The following is a 15369-nucleotide window of genomic DNA, read 5'->3' on the forward strand; positions in this document are numbered from 1 at the left end:
GTATAACAAAAATATGAAACTATGTTCATCTCTGAGTAGTGAATATTCTTTTCTTCTTTATTATTTTCTATTTTTAAATTTTCTAGAGTGTACATGTAGCTTTTAAAAATCAGAAAAAGGTTATAAAAATTATAATTCTGGTAGTGTATTAATCAGGGTAGGCTAACTGCTGAATAAAAGCTTCAAGATTTTTAGCAGCTTAATAACTAACATACAGTATTCTTTTTTTGCTCACACAATATTTCTACTAGGATATTGTTAGCTTCCTCGATGTGGTGACTCAGGAGCCCAGACTTTTTCTATCTGATGGCTCTGCCACTTACTAGGGTCTTGGATTCCTCTATTGGGTCTTCTAAATCTAGCTAGAAAACAAAGGAAGAAATAAATGGTACAAGATTGGGAGGAGTTATTTTTAGAAGCCAGGCCTTAAAGTGGCATATTTTACTTTTGTTTATTTGTGACTGGAAGATTAACTCTAGTTGTGTGGTCAGGAGGAAGAAAAAAATGAGGCTTAGTGAACAGATACACAGATCATATGTTGGAGGGGAGATATCATGTGCTTTGGATACAACAGGCCTGGATTTAAATCTCAGCTCCTCTAGTAATATAATAGACAACCTGTTACAATTCAAATAATCAACATTGAACAAACACTAATTGGGGATCTATTAGTTGTTGGCATTGTTTTATGTGCAGATAATATAGAGACAAAAAATTCTCTACATGGGAGAAGAGCAACAGTCTAGTAGGGAAGTGCACAGTTCCCTCCTCTCTGAGTGGAAGGACATTGCAATGTGGTGGGGAAAGTGCAGCCATAGATGTCTGGGTCGAGATACCCTGGGAGTGCAGATATGCAAGTGATTAACCCAATGAGAGATGGAAAGAAGGACCCTGAAGAGCTTCTATGAGGGGGTTTCTTATTAACTTGGACTTTAAGGACAAATAGGCACTCATCAGGAAAGTAGTGTTTGAGGGGGGACATTTCCTTTGAAATAATATCATTGCCAAGTCAGGAGAGATGAAAAAGATCATGCTCAGGAAACTCTGAATAAAACAAAAATCACAGGAAAAGCTGTAAACACAAGTCAGCCAGGTCTCAAATAATAAATACTCTGAAACATTCACCTTTGAGCAGATGAGTCGTTTTTCCTCCAGGATCATGGGGATACTAAGCATTCAGGGAAGGAGGAAACACAGCCACAAATGTGGTCAAGGAAGACGGGGACGAAGACATGTGCCCTTCTTGGATAAGTTACTATAGCCTTCTCTCATAAATTAATAATGTTGGGGCCTTGCCAATAAATGTCATCTTTTTTTTTTTAAAGTAACAAATTAGGCTTTCTCTGGTATATGAAATGTAAATAGGACTATCCATACAGGCAAGAAAGAGGTTGGGGTGAGTTTGCAAGGTAAGCAGTGCAGGTGGGTGTACCTAAAAGCCTCACAAACTCTTTTTCATGTGAGTAATAGAAACATCCTGTCAATAAACACCAACTTTGAATGGTGCACATATAAAACAAGTGTGTATGCATATATAGATATATATTTCAAATTCAAGTCAAGTTGAATTTCCATGGACTATATTCCATATGTGGTAATTCCATACTTAAAACTTTTCGAGAAGCCACCATACTCGATACTTGGATTTAAGCATCAGGTTAGACTGGGCACGGTGACTCATGCCTGTAATCCCAGCACTTTGGGAGACTGAGGCTCGTGGATTGCTTGAGCCCAGGAGTTTGAGACCATCCTGGGCAACATGGTGAAAGCCTGTCTCTACAAAAAATATAAAAATTAGCTGGGCAAGATGCCACATGCCTGTAGTCCCAGCTAGTTGGGAGACTGAGGTGGGAGGATCCCTTGAGCCCAGGAGGGGGAGGCTGCAGTGAGCTGAGATTGTGCCACTGCACTCCAGCCTGGGTAATGGGGAGAGAGCCTGTCTCCAAAAAAAAGCACCAGCTGAGCTGGTGAATGCTGCCTGATTTTAATCTTCAAAAGAGGATTCTTGTTTGACATGGGCTGAGTCTCAAGGCAAGTTGAAGTTAGTACCTTTGTTGGTAGGTTAGTGATGTATAGCTACCACTAGAAAAGGTTTTTCTGATCTTATTTTGATGTAGGCCTTACCATAATGTGTCTTTCTAGACAAATCCTTGCATACATCATAATTATAAACCACATTCTTTGGCTTATATGCTGACTATGAAAAACACTAACAGCTGCTGCTTCATTTGCTTCTTCCTTAGCTATGCATCTTCTTGTTTTATTAACCACCTACCAACTCCCTAATTCCCGAAACATTTACAACCTGAATATTTTGCTGAGGTACCTCTCCTTTTTTAATAGTAAGCCTTATTGCTAAATGCCAGTAGGAAATTTAGTAAATATTGGTACTCTGAATGTGAGAACTTATACAATTACTTACAAGGACTTAAAAAAGGACTCTCTCTCTTTTCCTTAGTGACATTACTTTTATAAAACATAATTGAATACTTTGTTGAAAGTCCAGCTACATATGTTCAGCCTAATGTTTTCCTTTAGGTTTACATAATTATCAATTTAGAGCATCTTTCCACATGGTGAAGTCTCTAGAAATAGGAATCCCAGATGAAACCTACCTCAGGAATTTATCTTGTTAAACTCTATTGAAAATTTTTAAGCAAGTTTTTTTTTTCATCCTTTACTTTAGACAAAGCCAAAGCAGACAGTTTGATGAAAGATACATTATAAAAATAGAAGGTTATTAGAAAATACACATTTTTAAAACCACTGTGGAAAAAGCTATAACTGCATCTTCTGGGAAAAAGACAAATGGAAAATCCATGAAAAATTGATTATTAATAGGGTGTCAAAATTCCCCATCAGAAATGGACTCTCTGTCATCATTTTTCACAACATATTCCTCATCTTTTCACCAGAGAAATAAATGGTATCCAAGTTCTAGTTTCCATGTGTATTTGGAATTGGGCTGGCTGTGTTTCCTCGTGGTAAAGGAAACCTTTTATGTGGCATCTTAAAGTAGTTATATCCAGGTTGTTGGTTGCTATGCATGTATGAGCTAGTGCATAGTTAAAAGCAAGTCCGTGGGCCAAATTAACACTTGTTAAGTAGGTGATCAATAGATACAAATAATTTCAAAATATTTCTTGAGAAATAATACAGTTTTCTAAGTTTTCTTCTGAAATAGTTCATTAATTGCATTAATGGGCAATATTCTGAAAATTAGATGGTTTCAGAAGAACCTTCAAATAATCTAGGTCTGTTTCCCACAATGTGTAAGAGGTTAAGCATGGCAGACAAACTGGGAGTTGGCTTCCCAATCCTTAAGCCAATGCCTTTTTTTTTTTTCTCACTGTGCATGCTTTTTGCCTTTTAGCATTACTAATATGAAGACAAAATTAGGTGTTTTATTTTGCTGAAAGACTCATATTTGTTTTTCTGAATATGTCTTACTCTATTCCTGCTGCTATAACAAAATACCTTAGATAAGGTAATTTTTCAACAACAGAATTTATTGCTCACAGTTCTGGAGACTGGGAAATTCATGATCAAGGTACTGGCAGATTTGGTATCTGGTGAGAGCTCATTCTCTGTTTCATTAGTGGCACTTTATTGCTGTGTCCTCACATGGCAGAAGGGCAAGGCAGCTCCCTTCAACCTCTTTCATAAAAGTACTAATTTTATTCATAAAGGCAAAGGCCTCATGACTTAATCACCTCCTAAATGCTGTACCTCCTAATCACCTCCTAAAGGCTGTACTATCACATTGGGAGTTAATTTCCAACATACAAATTTTAAGGGACACCCACATGCATACCAGAGCAATGGATGAACTACAATATACTTTTAGAAGAGGATTTAAGAGATACAATCAATGAACATATCCATTCATTTATAAATATTTGTCAAACACCAAATATATTCTAGGATCTGTATAATACACTGAGGGTAAAATGCTGTTCTAAAAGAATATGGTGCCTGCTCTCTGAAAGCCTAAAGAGTAATGGGAATAAAAGTTAATAAATGAATCACGTTAACATATGTATAATTAAAATTACAACAATTCTCTGAACAGTTCATTGCAAGTGTTTGACAATGGAAGTTGATCAGGCTTGGGCAGTCAGGATAATTTCCCCAAGGTTTGATACGTGCCCTGATATCCAAAAGAAGAGTTGGATTTAACTAGGTGAAGAGAGGTAGCATGAGGGTGAGGTAGGGAAAATAAGACGTGAAATGTAAGCCCTGTGTGTGTTAGAGAAACTGGTCAGGTATTGTGGGATCAGAAGGTGTCTTTCGTTGCATTGTTTTAAGGTGAACAAAGTTGAGCATGCTTATAATGTGAAAAACAGACCCAGTAAGGGGAAGAGGTTGAACACACAGGAGAGGGCAGTTGGGGAAGCTCTCGAAGGAGAGGGAAGGGGAAGTTGTGGGAGGCCTGAGATGATGAGAAAAGTAGAGAATCAATGGGGAAGAGACATACCTCTTACTCTGAGCATAGACGAGAAAAAGAAGATGGTTGCGACTTCACTAAGTATTCAGTGGTATCTAAGGCAAGACCATCTGCTGAGAAGGAGGAGATCAGGGTTAGATTGGGAGCTTACAGTGAACGGTAAGTGAGTACATAAGAAAGAAGGACAAAGACCAATTAAAAAATTGATAAATTGTTTATTAGTGCCTATGAAATCAAACACATGCTCTAGAGAATTAAACTTGTTAGAGAGAAATGATATGCCAAGTGGTAAACCGTAGTGTCTCGGATGGCAGGGAAGGACTTGAGGTCAGGAAGGATCAATGGATGAGGCAAGGGCTGGCAAGGTAAGAACTTGTCAGAGAGTAGTATTTTGGGGTTAATGTTAGAGTTGAAGACAAGGTTCAAAGCAGGGCGATGGGAGGGATTTACTAAAGTGTATTGAATCCACTGGAATTGACGAGGTTAGATAGTTACTGAAGCATGCTGAAGCCCCTGGAATTGAGGACTCCAGAGCTCTTTGAAGGTAGAAGTTTTTTAAAGCATTTTTTTTTTTCACAAAAAGATAAAGTAACATAAAGGCCGAGAACCACATAGTTGTACAATAATTATATTATGCATTAATAATAGTTCTTCAAAGTAGCAGATGGCAAAAACTTCCCTTTCATTTTTATTTGTTTTCTTATATTGAAATAGCCAAATGAAACAACTTGTGTATTGTATGTTGCATCCATGTATTAAAATTTAAACTATTAACATCATGGGAGGGAATGATGGAATAATAAACAGACCGTGAAATAAAATTGAATGTTTGCACAGTGATTTATGCCACATAAAACTAATATATTTGTTATTTTTCTAGAATCCTTATTGCTATAACCTGAGCCAGTGACCAAAACACACTGCAGCATGAAATATGCTTAATGAAACTGTGATAATCTCAATGTTGACATCAACAAAACAATAAATTCAAATAATATACTTATGAATCAGGAGCATAGTAAAATATGCTCGGTATAAAATGTGCTAACATAATGCTGTTGAAAGAAGAAAGAGGAGGTAAAGTCCAGGGTGATATAATCTAACAGAATATTCAGTGTAATGTGCTTAGATGAAAAGAGGAGGGAAACAATGGAAGAAAATAGTTATCTCTTCTCCTTACCAGTCTGTGTTCTGGGAAAGAAAAGCTGAGGCTCCTCATTAAGTTGTAACCCGACTGGTTTACTATTCTTTTACTTGGTGATCTTCAGAAGATTTTGGCCAATATAAGTTGATAACTTCCCACAATAAAATATACTATATTTCCCTTTTTTCTTCATTGGACACTTTTAAAAACATGTATTTATATTAGTTTTCTTTTCTACCAAATCCAGTTAAAAGCAAAGAGCAGTAATCATATCTGAATGAGCACAAATGTACTTGCGAGTTGCTTTCCTCTGTGGCAACACTGTTGCTTGGGAAGGTGTCAATGCTTTTATTATCGTTGCTGTTATTTTATCTTACTAATGATTTAATCACTCTCTTCAAAAAGTGTGAATTTCTTAGAGGATTTTCTTTGCCTAACTACTGTGCTTGGTGATGCAAAACTTTCATAACTTAGATAACTTTTTCTTTTTTGCTATGAAAATGCTTTAATGCAGGTGAACACACAGCAAGTGCACACACAGAAAGACATGGCTTTCATAGAACACACTGGGAGTAAATCAAGAATTCATGTCACTTCTATCTAACAGAAGGCTCTACTAGGCCACCTCCTCCTGGGCCCACTCCTCAAACTCTCCCTCCTCCTGGTACTGTTGGTACTCGAACATCAGGTTGTTGCTGTTGCTCTTGGCCTCAGTGGATTCCACCTCATCCATGTCCTCACTGAATCACCAGGGCAAGAAGGCCTTGTGCCTGAACATGGCAGTGAACTGCTTTGAAATGCATCTGAACAGCTCCTGGATGGCCATGTTGTTGCCAGTGAAGGCAGCAGACATTTTTAGCCCTGGGGGTGGGATGTCACAGAAAGCTGTTTTCACATTGTGGGGGATCCAGTCAGCAAGGTAGCTGCTGTTCTAGTTTTGGCTGTTAAGCATTTGCTCATCCACCTCCCTCCAGGACATGTGGCCCCTCAAAATGGCAGCTGCCATTAGGTAGCAGCTTTGCAGGGGTCGCACAGGCAGTCAGCATACTCTTGGCATCAAACGTCTGCTGGGTGAGCTCAACCACCATCAAGACCCGGTACTGCTGGCTGCCCCAGCTGGTCAGCAGGATAAAGCCAGGCGTGAAGTGCAGGCGGGTAAATGGGACCATGTTTATGGCCAGTTTCCCAAGGTCAGCATTCAGCTGGCCTGGGAAGTGCAGGCAGGTGGTGACCCCACTCATGGTGGCAGACACCAGGTGGTTCAGGTCACCATAGTTGGGTGTGGGTAACTTTAGGAGTCTGAAGCAGATGTCAGAGAGAGCTTCATTATCAACGCAAAAGGTCTCGCTTGTGTTTTCTATGAGCTGGTGGACTGAGAGTGGCGTCGTACGGCTCCACCGTGTCGGACACCATGTATATGAAGAAACTGCCAGCCACCTTTACGCTAGGTGCACAGAATAAATCAACTTTTCTTCTTCAGAGAAGAGTCACTTGAGTGCCCCACTAGGTTCTGAAACATATGGTAAGTAGGTCCCCATGACCTTGGAGGAAGAGTATAACAAAATGTTTGTCACTTCAGAGTTTCTTCTCTTCAGATCCCACTGTCTGCTGACAGCAGCCTTAGGGTGTGAGAACAGTGCAGTCACACAGGATCCCCAGCTCAGAAGGGCCCCATAATGGGGCTTAATGCTCAGCATTTTCTGTCATGACATTCCTTGTAGTTTTATTTTAGAATCTGTATTTTCGTCAGTGAGGTCCGATGGAACAATGGAGCATGAGCCACTTACATGGAGCCTCAGCTCCCTCCTGGTCGCCCCTCCTCCCACTTCCCCAGGATGGGTTCATGGCTGCCTGCTTCCTATGCCCTCACACCCTGGCCTCACCCTGCCTCTTCCTCTCTGCTTGCACCCCATTAACTGATGTGCCTGCTTGAGGTGGTCACCTCAAGAGTATTGGGGCTGAGATGGGCAACATTCTTCCATTGCCTTTTTCTCTAATGGGAGCTTGCGCACAGATATGGGAGGTTCAGGGTCGATGTGTGCCCCACAGCATCTCCGGGCAGGGCAAGGTGGTGGCTGTCCCTGCCCCAGGCTGGCAACTCCACAGTACATTTGGTGAGTGAGTTGGCAGGAAAGTCTTTGGCCCACCTCATCCAGACACTGAATGCATGGCATGGAGGTTCCTGTTCCGCCGTGGTTGCCTATTCACTATGGGTTGCGACAGTGGGGCTATGGAACTGTGGGAAAAGGAGAGTGACCTTTCTACCCTGAGTAGGGCACAGCCTGTTAGTTTGGTGGATGCAGAGAGGTCATGGGCTACATGTAGGGTCACAGGCAGGGCCCCTGGGTACCTGTGAAGGTCTGTACTTGCCCTGCAAGTATTCCCATGCCTGAGGGAGCACAACTTTAAATAGCAAATAAAAATCACCATGACACGAGAAGAGAGAGAGACACTGTGGAAGAAAGGAAAAAATGTAATATGTAGTACTTTTACTGACACTCTTTTCCTGACTTTTGAACAAAAGGTCCTGAATTTCCATTTGCATTGGGCTTTGCAAATTCTGTGGCTGGTCTTGTCTGCAGAGCTTGTCACTGGGTGGTTGGGGGTCAGTAAGTCTTTTCGGAGGAAAGGTCCTGGAGACTTCTCTGATGGACAAAGTATCCTTGACTCACATGTAGTGGCAGGTAAGGACCACAGACCTACATAGGAAAACCTGTGAGAAAAGGTGGACCCTGGATTTTTGCTCTTGGACAGCCATCAGGGCCTAGAACAGGCACCATACATTCAATTGGCTGTGGCAGGTAACAGCCAGCATGGCTGTGGAGGGAATGTGGAGTGGAGGGCACTGCAGCAAAGTGCTTGCCTTGAGCAATCTGATATGGAGGAGGTGAGAGATGCTACCGCGATTCAGTTCCAGATGGTGTTGCTGTGCCAGATAGGAGCTCAGTATTGCAGTAAGAGAAACTAGAGATCCAGTTTGTTTGTGTGAAAAATTTTTATAAATTAGAATAATTTTTTTTAATGAGACAGTCTGGCTCTGTCACCCAGGCTGGGGTGCAGTGGTGTGATCTCAGCTCACTGCCACCTCACTCCTGCCTCAGCGTCCCGAGTAGCTGGGATCACAGGCACACGCCACCACGCCCAACTAAGTTTTTGTATTTTTAGTAGAGAGGAGGTTTCACCATGTTGGTCAGCCTGTTCTCAAACTCCTGACCTCAAGTGATCTTCCCACCATGGCTTCCCAGAGTACTGGGATTACAGGCATGACTGTGCCCGGCCTGTGTGAAAATTTTTACATGAAATTTCAAACGCAGTATGGATAAACAAAACATATCAAGGAGACATATTTGAACTGGTGCCCCTTTGCTTGCAGGTCATGGGGTGAGTTTGTTCTGGCATAATATATTACTAGGGCTGTATAAACCCTTCTAGACTCAGCCACTGTAGCCTGATATTCATGCTTTGAGAAGAAAACTGGACATCTGAGTAGGAGATTAAAGAGCCCTAATTTACACTCAAGTGTGCAGTTATACAAGGTCTGGGTCTGGAAAGGATTTTGCTGGGGATAGACATGCCACCGCCATCAGATTGTGAATGTATATTAGGTTTCAACAGCGACATCTAGTGGCAATGAAAGAAACAACAGCTGTGCTGAGCCAAGGAAGCTTTTCTCCATCAGCCAGGCGTTTAGAGTGAGTAAGCTACTGGACTCAGAATGGGAAAGGGTAGGTCTCAAGAGACAGATAATGGATTTTCTATTAATACAGGCAAGTGGGGGAAAGAGTGATTCCATGGAAATATACAAGTTATGACCAAACATGCATTCCAAGCCAGTTATATGGGCCATTCTAGTTACATTGCCACTGAATTGTTTTGATTGAATGTCACGGATGTTAAAATATCAAACTTTCATTTAAGTTTTCCTCTTATTTATGGAAATTCAATAGGACTCTCTCAGAAAGGCTTAATATTAGTATCAATTTTTGGTAAATGTTTTATGACTTTATAGCCAGATATTGACTAGTAATAATATAATTTAATGTATCTTACGCTTGATCTTAGCCAAAAGGCTATATGTGTTCAATATATAATAAGCAATACATAATTACTGAGTCTGGCACAGTGCTGCCTTGTGAAGAAGGTGCTTGCTTCCCCTTCAGCTTCCGCCATGATTATAAGTTTCTGGAGACCTCCATAGCCATGTGGAACTGTGAGTCAATTAAACCTCTTTCCTTTATAAATTACTCAGTCTCAGATATTTCTTTATAGCAGTGTGAAAATAGACTAATACACATAGGTATGGTAGACTTTTTAGAGAAAGATTCATAGTACATGAAGTAATAGATATTATTACTACTAGTTCTACTAGTACTGATCATGTGCTGAAATTTTATTGTCGATGCTCTCTGCACATCCAACCACACACAAACACATATTTATTTCATTTATTCCTCACAAAAACCCAATGCTGTATGTACTATTATTATGTTCTTTTTAAAGATAAGGAGACTGAAGCACAAATAAGTTAATTACTTTACCAAAAATCACATAGCTTATTGATAATGTAACCAGAATATAAAACAATATTTGATTCTAGAATGACAGTTCATAACTATTATACTATATCACCTTCCAAGATTGAAACTAAAATTTTCAATTATGGAAAAAAAATACATCTCTCCAATAAACATATTACCAAAGTTATCCTTTTCAGGAAAATTAAATAAGTATAGAGTAGTAATCCCAATTGTACAAACTTCAGAAATGTTTATTTGAGCTGTAATAAAATGCCTCCATTTTAAGAAGAATTATTAGGTATACTTTTTTGCAATTACTTTTCCAGAATATTTAAAGTAATTTGATTTACAAGAAACTTTTATGAATGTACTCATTACTTATTGTCAAGAAATGGTGAAATTAAGTAAAAGTTTTCCTCTTGACATTCCTTATTTTTGCTTTCTTTGTTCTACTTTATTCTATTTTCCTTTTTGACCCTTTGAGTATTAAATAATAAAAGAAGAAAGAGAAGGAGGAGGAGGAGGAGAAAGAGAAGGGAAAGGAAACAGGAAAGTGGGTGGGCAAAGAATACAAGTTGGATATACTGCACATAATTTTTAAGTGTATATTTTTTCAAATAAAACTATCTGGTTTTCTGCTTTTTTTTCCACAGCCCACAGAACTGTTGATTTAGTTACAAATTAATTTGTCATTGTTTTTACTTTTTAGGGAAGTGTATAATTACCTTTTTATTATTTGTAAATTTTTGAGGTTAGTGTTTCTCATTTGTAGCCAATCCTTATTTCTCTGATTTTATTTCAATTTTAAACAATCCTTTTGGCAACAATACACATCTTTTAAGATACCTATTTGAAATATAAGAATATGTTTATGATACCAACACATGTATGTAGTATACTAAAAATCATTACCTTAAATATACATTGATTTATCTCATTTCCAAAGAAATGAAATTTCATGTTAATTTCACTACTTTAATTTCTTTTTGGAAACAATATATAGATGCCAGTTTACTATCTCCACCTTTTTCTCTCTTAAAAATTGTTTATTATAAAATATAAGACACATTCAGAATTGCACTTAAAGCATAAATACACAGCTTAATAAACTGTTTTAAAGCAAATAACCACAGTCCACATTTTAAAAAGTGCTGCTCCAGCTTTCCCAAAGCCCATTTGGGGCTCTCCCAAAGCTCTTTCTTGATTACCAACCTCACTAAAGGTACTCACTGGCTTGACTTTTTCTTTCTTTCTTTTTTTTTTTTTTTTTTATTATACTTTAAGTTCTAGGGTACATGTGCATAACGTGCAGGTTTGTTACATATGTATACTTGTGCCCTGTTGGTGTGCTGCACCCATCAACTCATCATTTACATCAGGTATAACTCCCAGTGCAATCCCTCCCCCCACCTCCCCATAATAGGCCCCGGTGTGTGACGTTCCCCTTCCCGAGTCCAGGTGATCTCATTGTTCAGTTCCCACCTATGAGTGAGAACATGTGATGTTTGGTTTTCTGTTCTTGCGATAGTTTGCTGAGAATGATGGTTTCCAGCTGCATCCATGTGGCTTGGTTTTTTCAATAGTATTTTTAAAAATTGACATATACCTTGCACAGTATAAAATTCACCAGTTTAAGGTGTACACTTTATGGTTTTTAGTAGAGTCACCAAGTTGTGCAACTATTACCACTAGTTAATTCTAGAACTTTTCCATCCCCTCCTTCCCCCGGATCCTGTATTTATTAGCAGTTTGTCCCAAATTCTCTCTTTCCATAATTTCCTTTCTGTGTCAGGATTTGCCCATCTGGATATTTCTTTTAAGTTGAATCACATGTGGTCTTTTGTGTCTGGTTTCTTTCACTTAGCATTATATTTTCAAGATTCATCCATGTTGTAGCATATGTCAATACTTTATTCCTTTTTATAGCTGAGTAAGTATTTCATGTTATGAATATACTACATTTTGTTTAACCATTGATCAGTTGATGGATGTTTAGGTTTTTTGCACTATTTGGGTATTATGAATAATAGTGCTATGAACAATTGTTTACAAGTTTTTGTTTGATCACATTTTCAGTTTTCTCAGGTACATTCTTGGGAGTAGAATTGCTGGGTCATGGTAATTATGTTTCACATTTTGAGTAACTGCTCAAGTATTTTCCACACTGGTTGCATCATTTTGCATTCCTTCCAGAAATTTATGAAAGTTACAATTTCTCCACCTCCACACTGACATTCATTATTAATATGTTTTTAAAAAAATATATAGCCATTTTAGTGAATGTGAAGTGGTACTCATTGTGGTTCTGATATGCATTTCCCTAATGACTAAAAATGTTGAGTATTTCTTTTCATGTGGTTATTGACCATTTGTATATCTTCCTTGGAAAAATGTCTATTAGAATCCTTTCACCATTTTAAAATTGAGTTGTCTTTATTGTTGAGTTGTAAAAGTTCTTTGTATATTATGGACACTAGACCTTTATCAGATATATAATTTGCAGCTATTTTCTTCCATTCTGTGTATTGCCTTTTCACTTTCTTGACACACAAAAGTTTTTAACTTTTTCAAAATCCAATTTATCGTTTTTTTTTTCTTTGGTTGTGTGCTTATTTTTAATTTTTTTGATATTACAGTGTAATTTTAATACAAGCTAAATACAAACACAGTTGTTAGATATTCGGTTATGTATCCTGTGAAACAACATGCCAAGATCAACCTTGAGATATTTATAAAAACTAAAATTTATAAAATGTCTTCCTTAATTAACTCTAGGGACCCCATATATGAATGCAAAAATCAGAACTTATCAATAATCACATCAAATGCTGAGCGCTGATTGAGCAGCAAAAAACCATTTCTAATTTTAAAATTTAATAGCTCCAGCATGCTATTTCCTATATATACTGTCTTTGTATTCTGCATGGAGTTCTAAGGTAAAGATTGTTCTGCTTTTGTTAATTGCCAGAAATGATGTCCTGTGTGGCTGCTTTGTCGTGGATCTTTCATTCTTCTTTCCTGATGGATCCTTAGTTTCTTTGGGAGGGGGTTTATGTATTGGTTTTCATGGGATTGAGTTATAAAAGGCTGAATAGGAATTTCCTCCGTAAAAACCTCTATGTTTTCCTTCGGCATAACCATAGCTCTTTGGAGCGGGATGAGTTTTATTTTTTGCATTTTCCAACCATTCCTTAAACCCTTTTCTTGCTATTTCACTTTGCTGTTGCTTTTCTTTCTCCTTTTCACATTCTTTAGCATTTTACAACTATTCTTAATATTTTTCTTTGCTTTTCCTTGCAAATATTCTTTCTCTAAGTCCTTCATATCTTCATTATTTTTCGGGCCTTTTCTCTTTCTTCTTTTTCTGAACTCACTCCTTATGTTTTTCTTAGTAATTTATCTTTCATTTACTACAGGTATGCACCACCATGCCCAGCTAATTTTTTTGTGTTTTTGTATTTTTAGTAGAGACAGGGTTTCGCCATGTTGGCCAGGCTGGTCTTGAACTCCTGACCTCAGGTGATCTGCTCGCCTCAGCCTCCCAAAGTCCTGTAATTACAGGTATGAGCCACCACGCCCAACTTGACATATCAAATTTGATGTACAAAAGACATTTCTGCAACGATGTCTAGAATATGGTTAAAAAATCACTCTTAGACCTCACAAAATAAGTCATGTCTAGATTAGGTGGCCGTTGTCCATTTTGTCTGCCCTTTTAACATACTCTTTAATTGTTGAATAACCCAAACAAGTAGGCATAAGAATCAAAGTAAAATCTGTCATAGTCTCAACTTCAATAAATCCCCTCAGACTTGTTTCTGATCCATCAGCTATAACATTTCTCAATCATTAGTTCCTCTAAATTGCTCTGCCTTCTACATGAATATAGCTGTCATATTCATCTATAAATTATGCTTCTATTTCAGCCTGCTTATCCTCAGCTTTATGCTTTTCAGATGTCCAGAAAGGGATCTCTACATCATAAACTTTGGTGAAAATATGACTCAACCTCGGCTGAGTATGGTGGCTCATGCCTCTAATCCCAGTACTTTGGGAGGCCGAGGTGGGTGGGTCACCTGAGGTCAGGAGTTCCAGACCAGTCTGGCCAACATGGTGAAACCCCATCTCTACAAAAAATACAAAACTTAGCCGGGCATGGTGGCGGGTGCCTATAATCCCAGCTACTCAGGAGTCTGAGATAGGAGAATTGCTTGAACCCAGGAGGTGGAGGTTGCAGGGAGCCGAGACCACATCACCACACTCCAACCTGGGCAACACAGTGAGAATCCGTTTCAAACAAATATGTGACTCAACCTCATAACCTACCCAAGCCAAGCTCCCTGAGAATATAATCTGATTAAGTCAGGTCTCCAGAATCCTACGCAAAGGAATAGACAGTTATTTACCCCCAACGTGAAGAGATCAGATAGATAAAAGAGAAAAGAGGAAAATAAAGGACAGAAAAAAAGAAGATACCTGACAACAGAACCTTGGGCAACATACACATTTTAAGGCAGGCACAGAATAAGAAGCAATGAAAGGAGATGAGTAGTAGCATCAGAAACACTAAGTGGAGCATAAGAAGGCAACCCAAATATTAATAACAGAATAATTATCCAATTAATTGTGGCATATTTTTCAAATGTAAATGCCATAGAACAGTAACAACCAATATATACTTAGCTCTCCACAACACCCTAAATGTATCTTAAAATACAATGTCGAGAACAAAGTCAGATGGTGTGTTTTTTAGGTATGATGTAAAAAGCATAATCAATTGGCTGGGCAGGCCAGATGTGGGTGGCAGGGCAGTGGGGAACTGCTTCTCCACCTCCCCACATCTACTTCCCAGCTGATTGAAGGCCCAGGTCTCAGCCCTTCTCAGGAGGCTGCAGTGAACAGATCACCTGAGGTCAGGAGTTCAAGACCAGCCTGGCCAACATGGCAAAACCCTGTCTCTACTTAAAAAAAAAAAAAATTAGCTGGGCATGGTGGGTGCATGCCTGTAGTCCCAGCTACTTGGGAGGCTGAGGCAGGAGAATCACTCGAACCCAGGAGACGGAGGTTGCAGTATGCTGAGATTACTCCAGTGCACTCCAACCTGGGCAGCACAGTGAGACTCCATCTAAAAAAAAATAAAATTGATATGTCAGAAATTGAAATGATCTTCCCTTTCCAATTACTTTTCTTGGGAAAGCATACATAGTGCCACAACCGTTCTCCGTATCACAAAGTCCAGAATCTCTGAACCATCTTTGATT

General features: G+C 38.8%; 1 pseudogene; it reads right to left on the reverse strand.

The window, feature by feature from the left end:
- Positions 1–6207: 6207 nt before the first annotated feature.
- LOC105486425 (tubulin beta 8B-like) lies at positions 6208–7004 on the reverse strand (annotated as a pseudogene).
- Positions 7005–15369: the final 8365 nt, after the last annotated feature.

The sequence above is a fragment of the Macaca nemestrina genome, chromosome 3 (genome assembly GCF_043159975.1).
Source record: "Macaca nemestrina isolate mMacNem1 chromosome 3, mMacNem.hap1, whole genome shotgun sequence".
In the NCBI taxonomy this organism is placed as follows: Eukaryota; Metazoa; Chordata; class Mammalia; order Primates; family Cercopithecidae; genus Macaca; species Macaca nemestrina.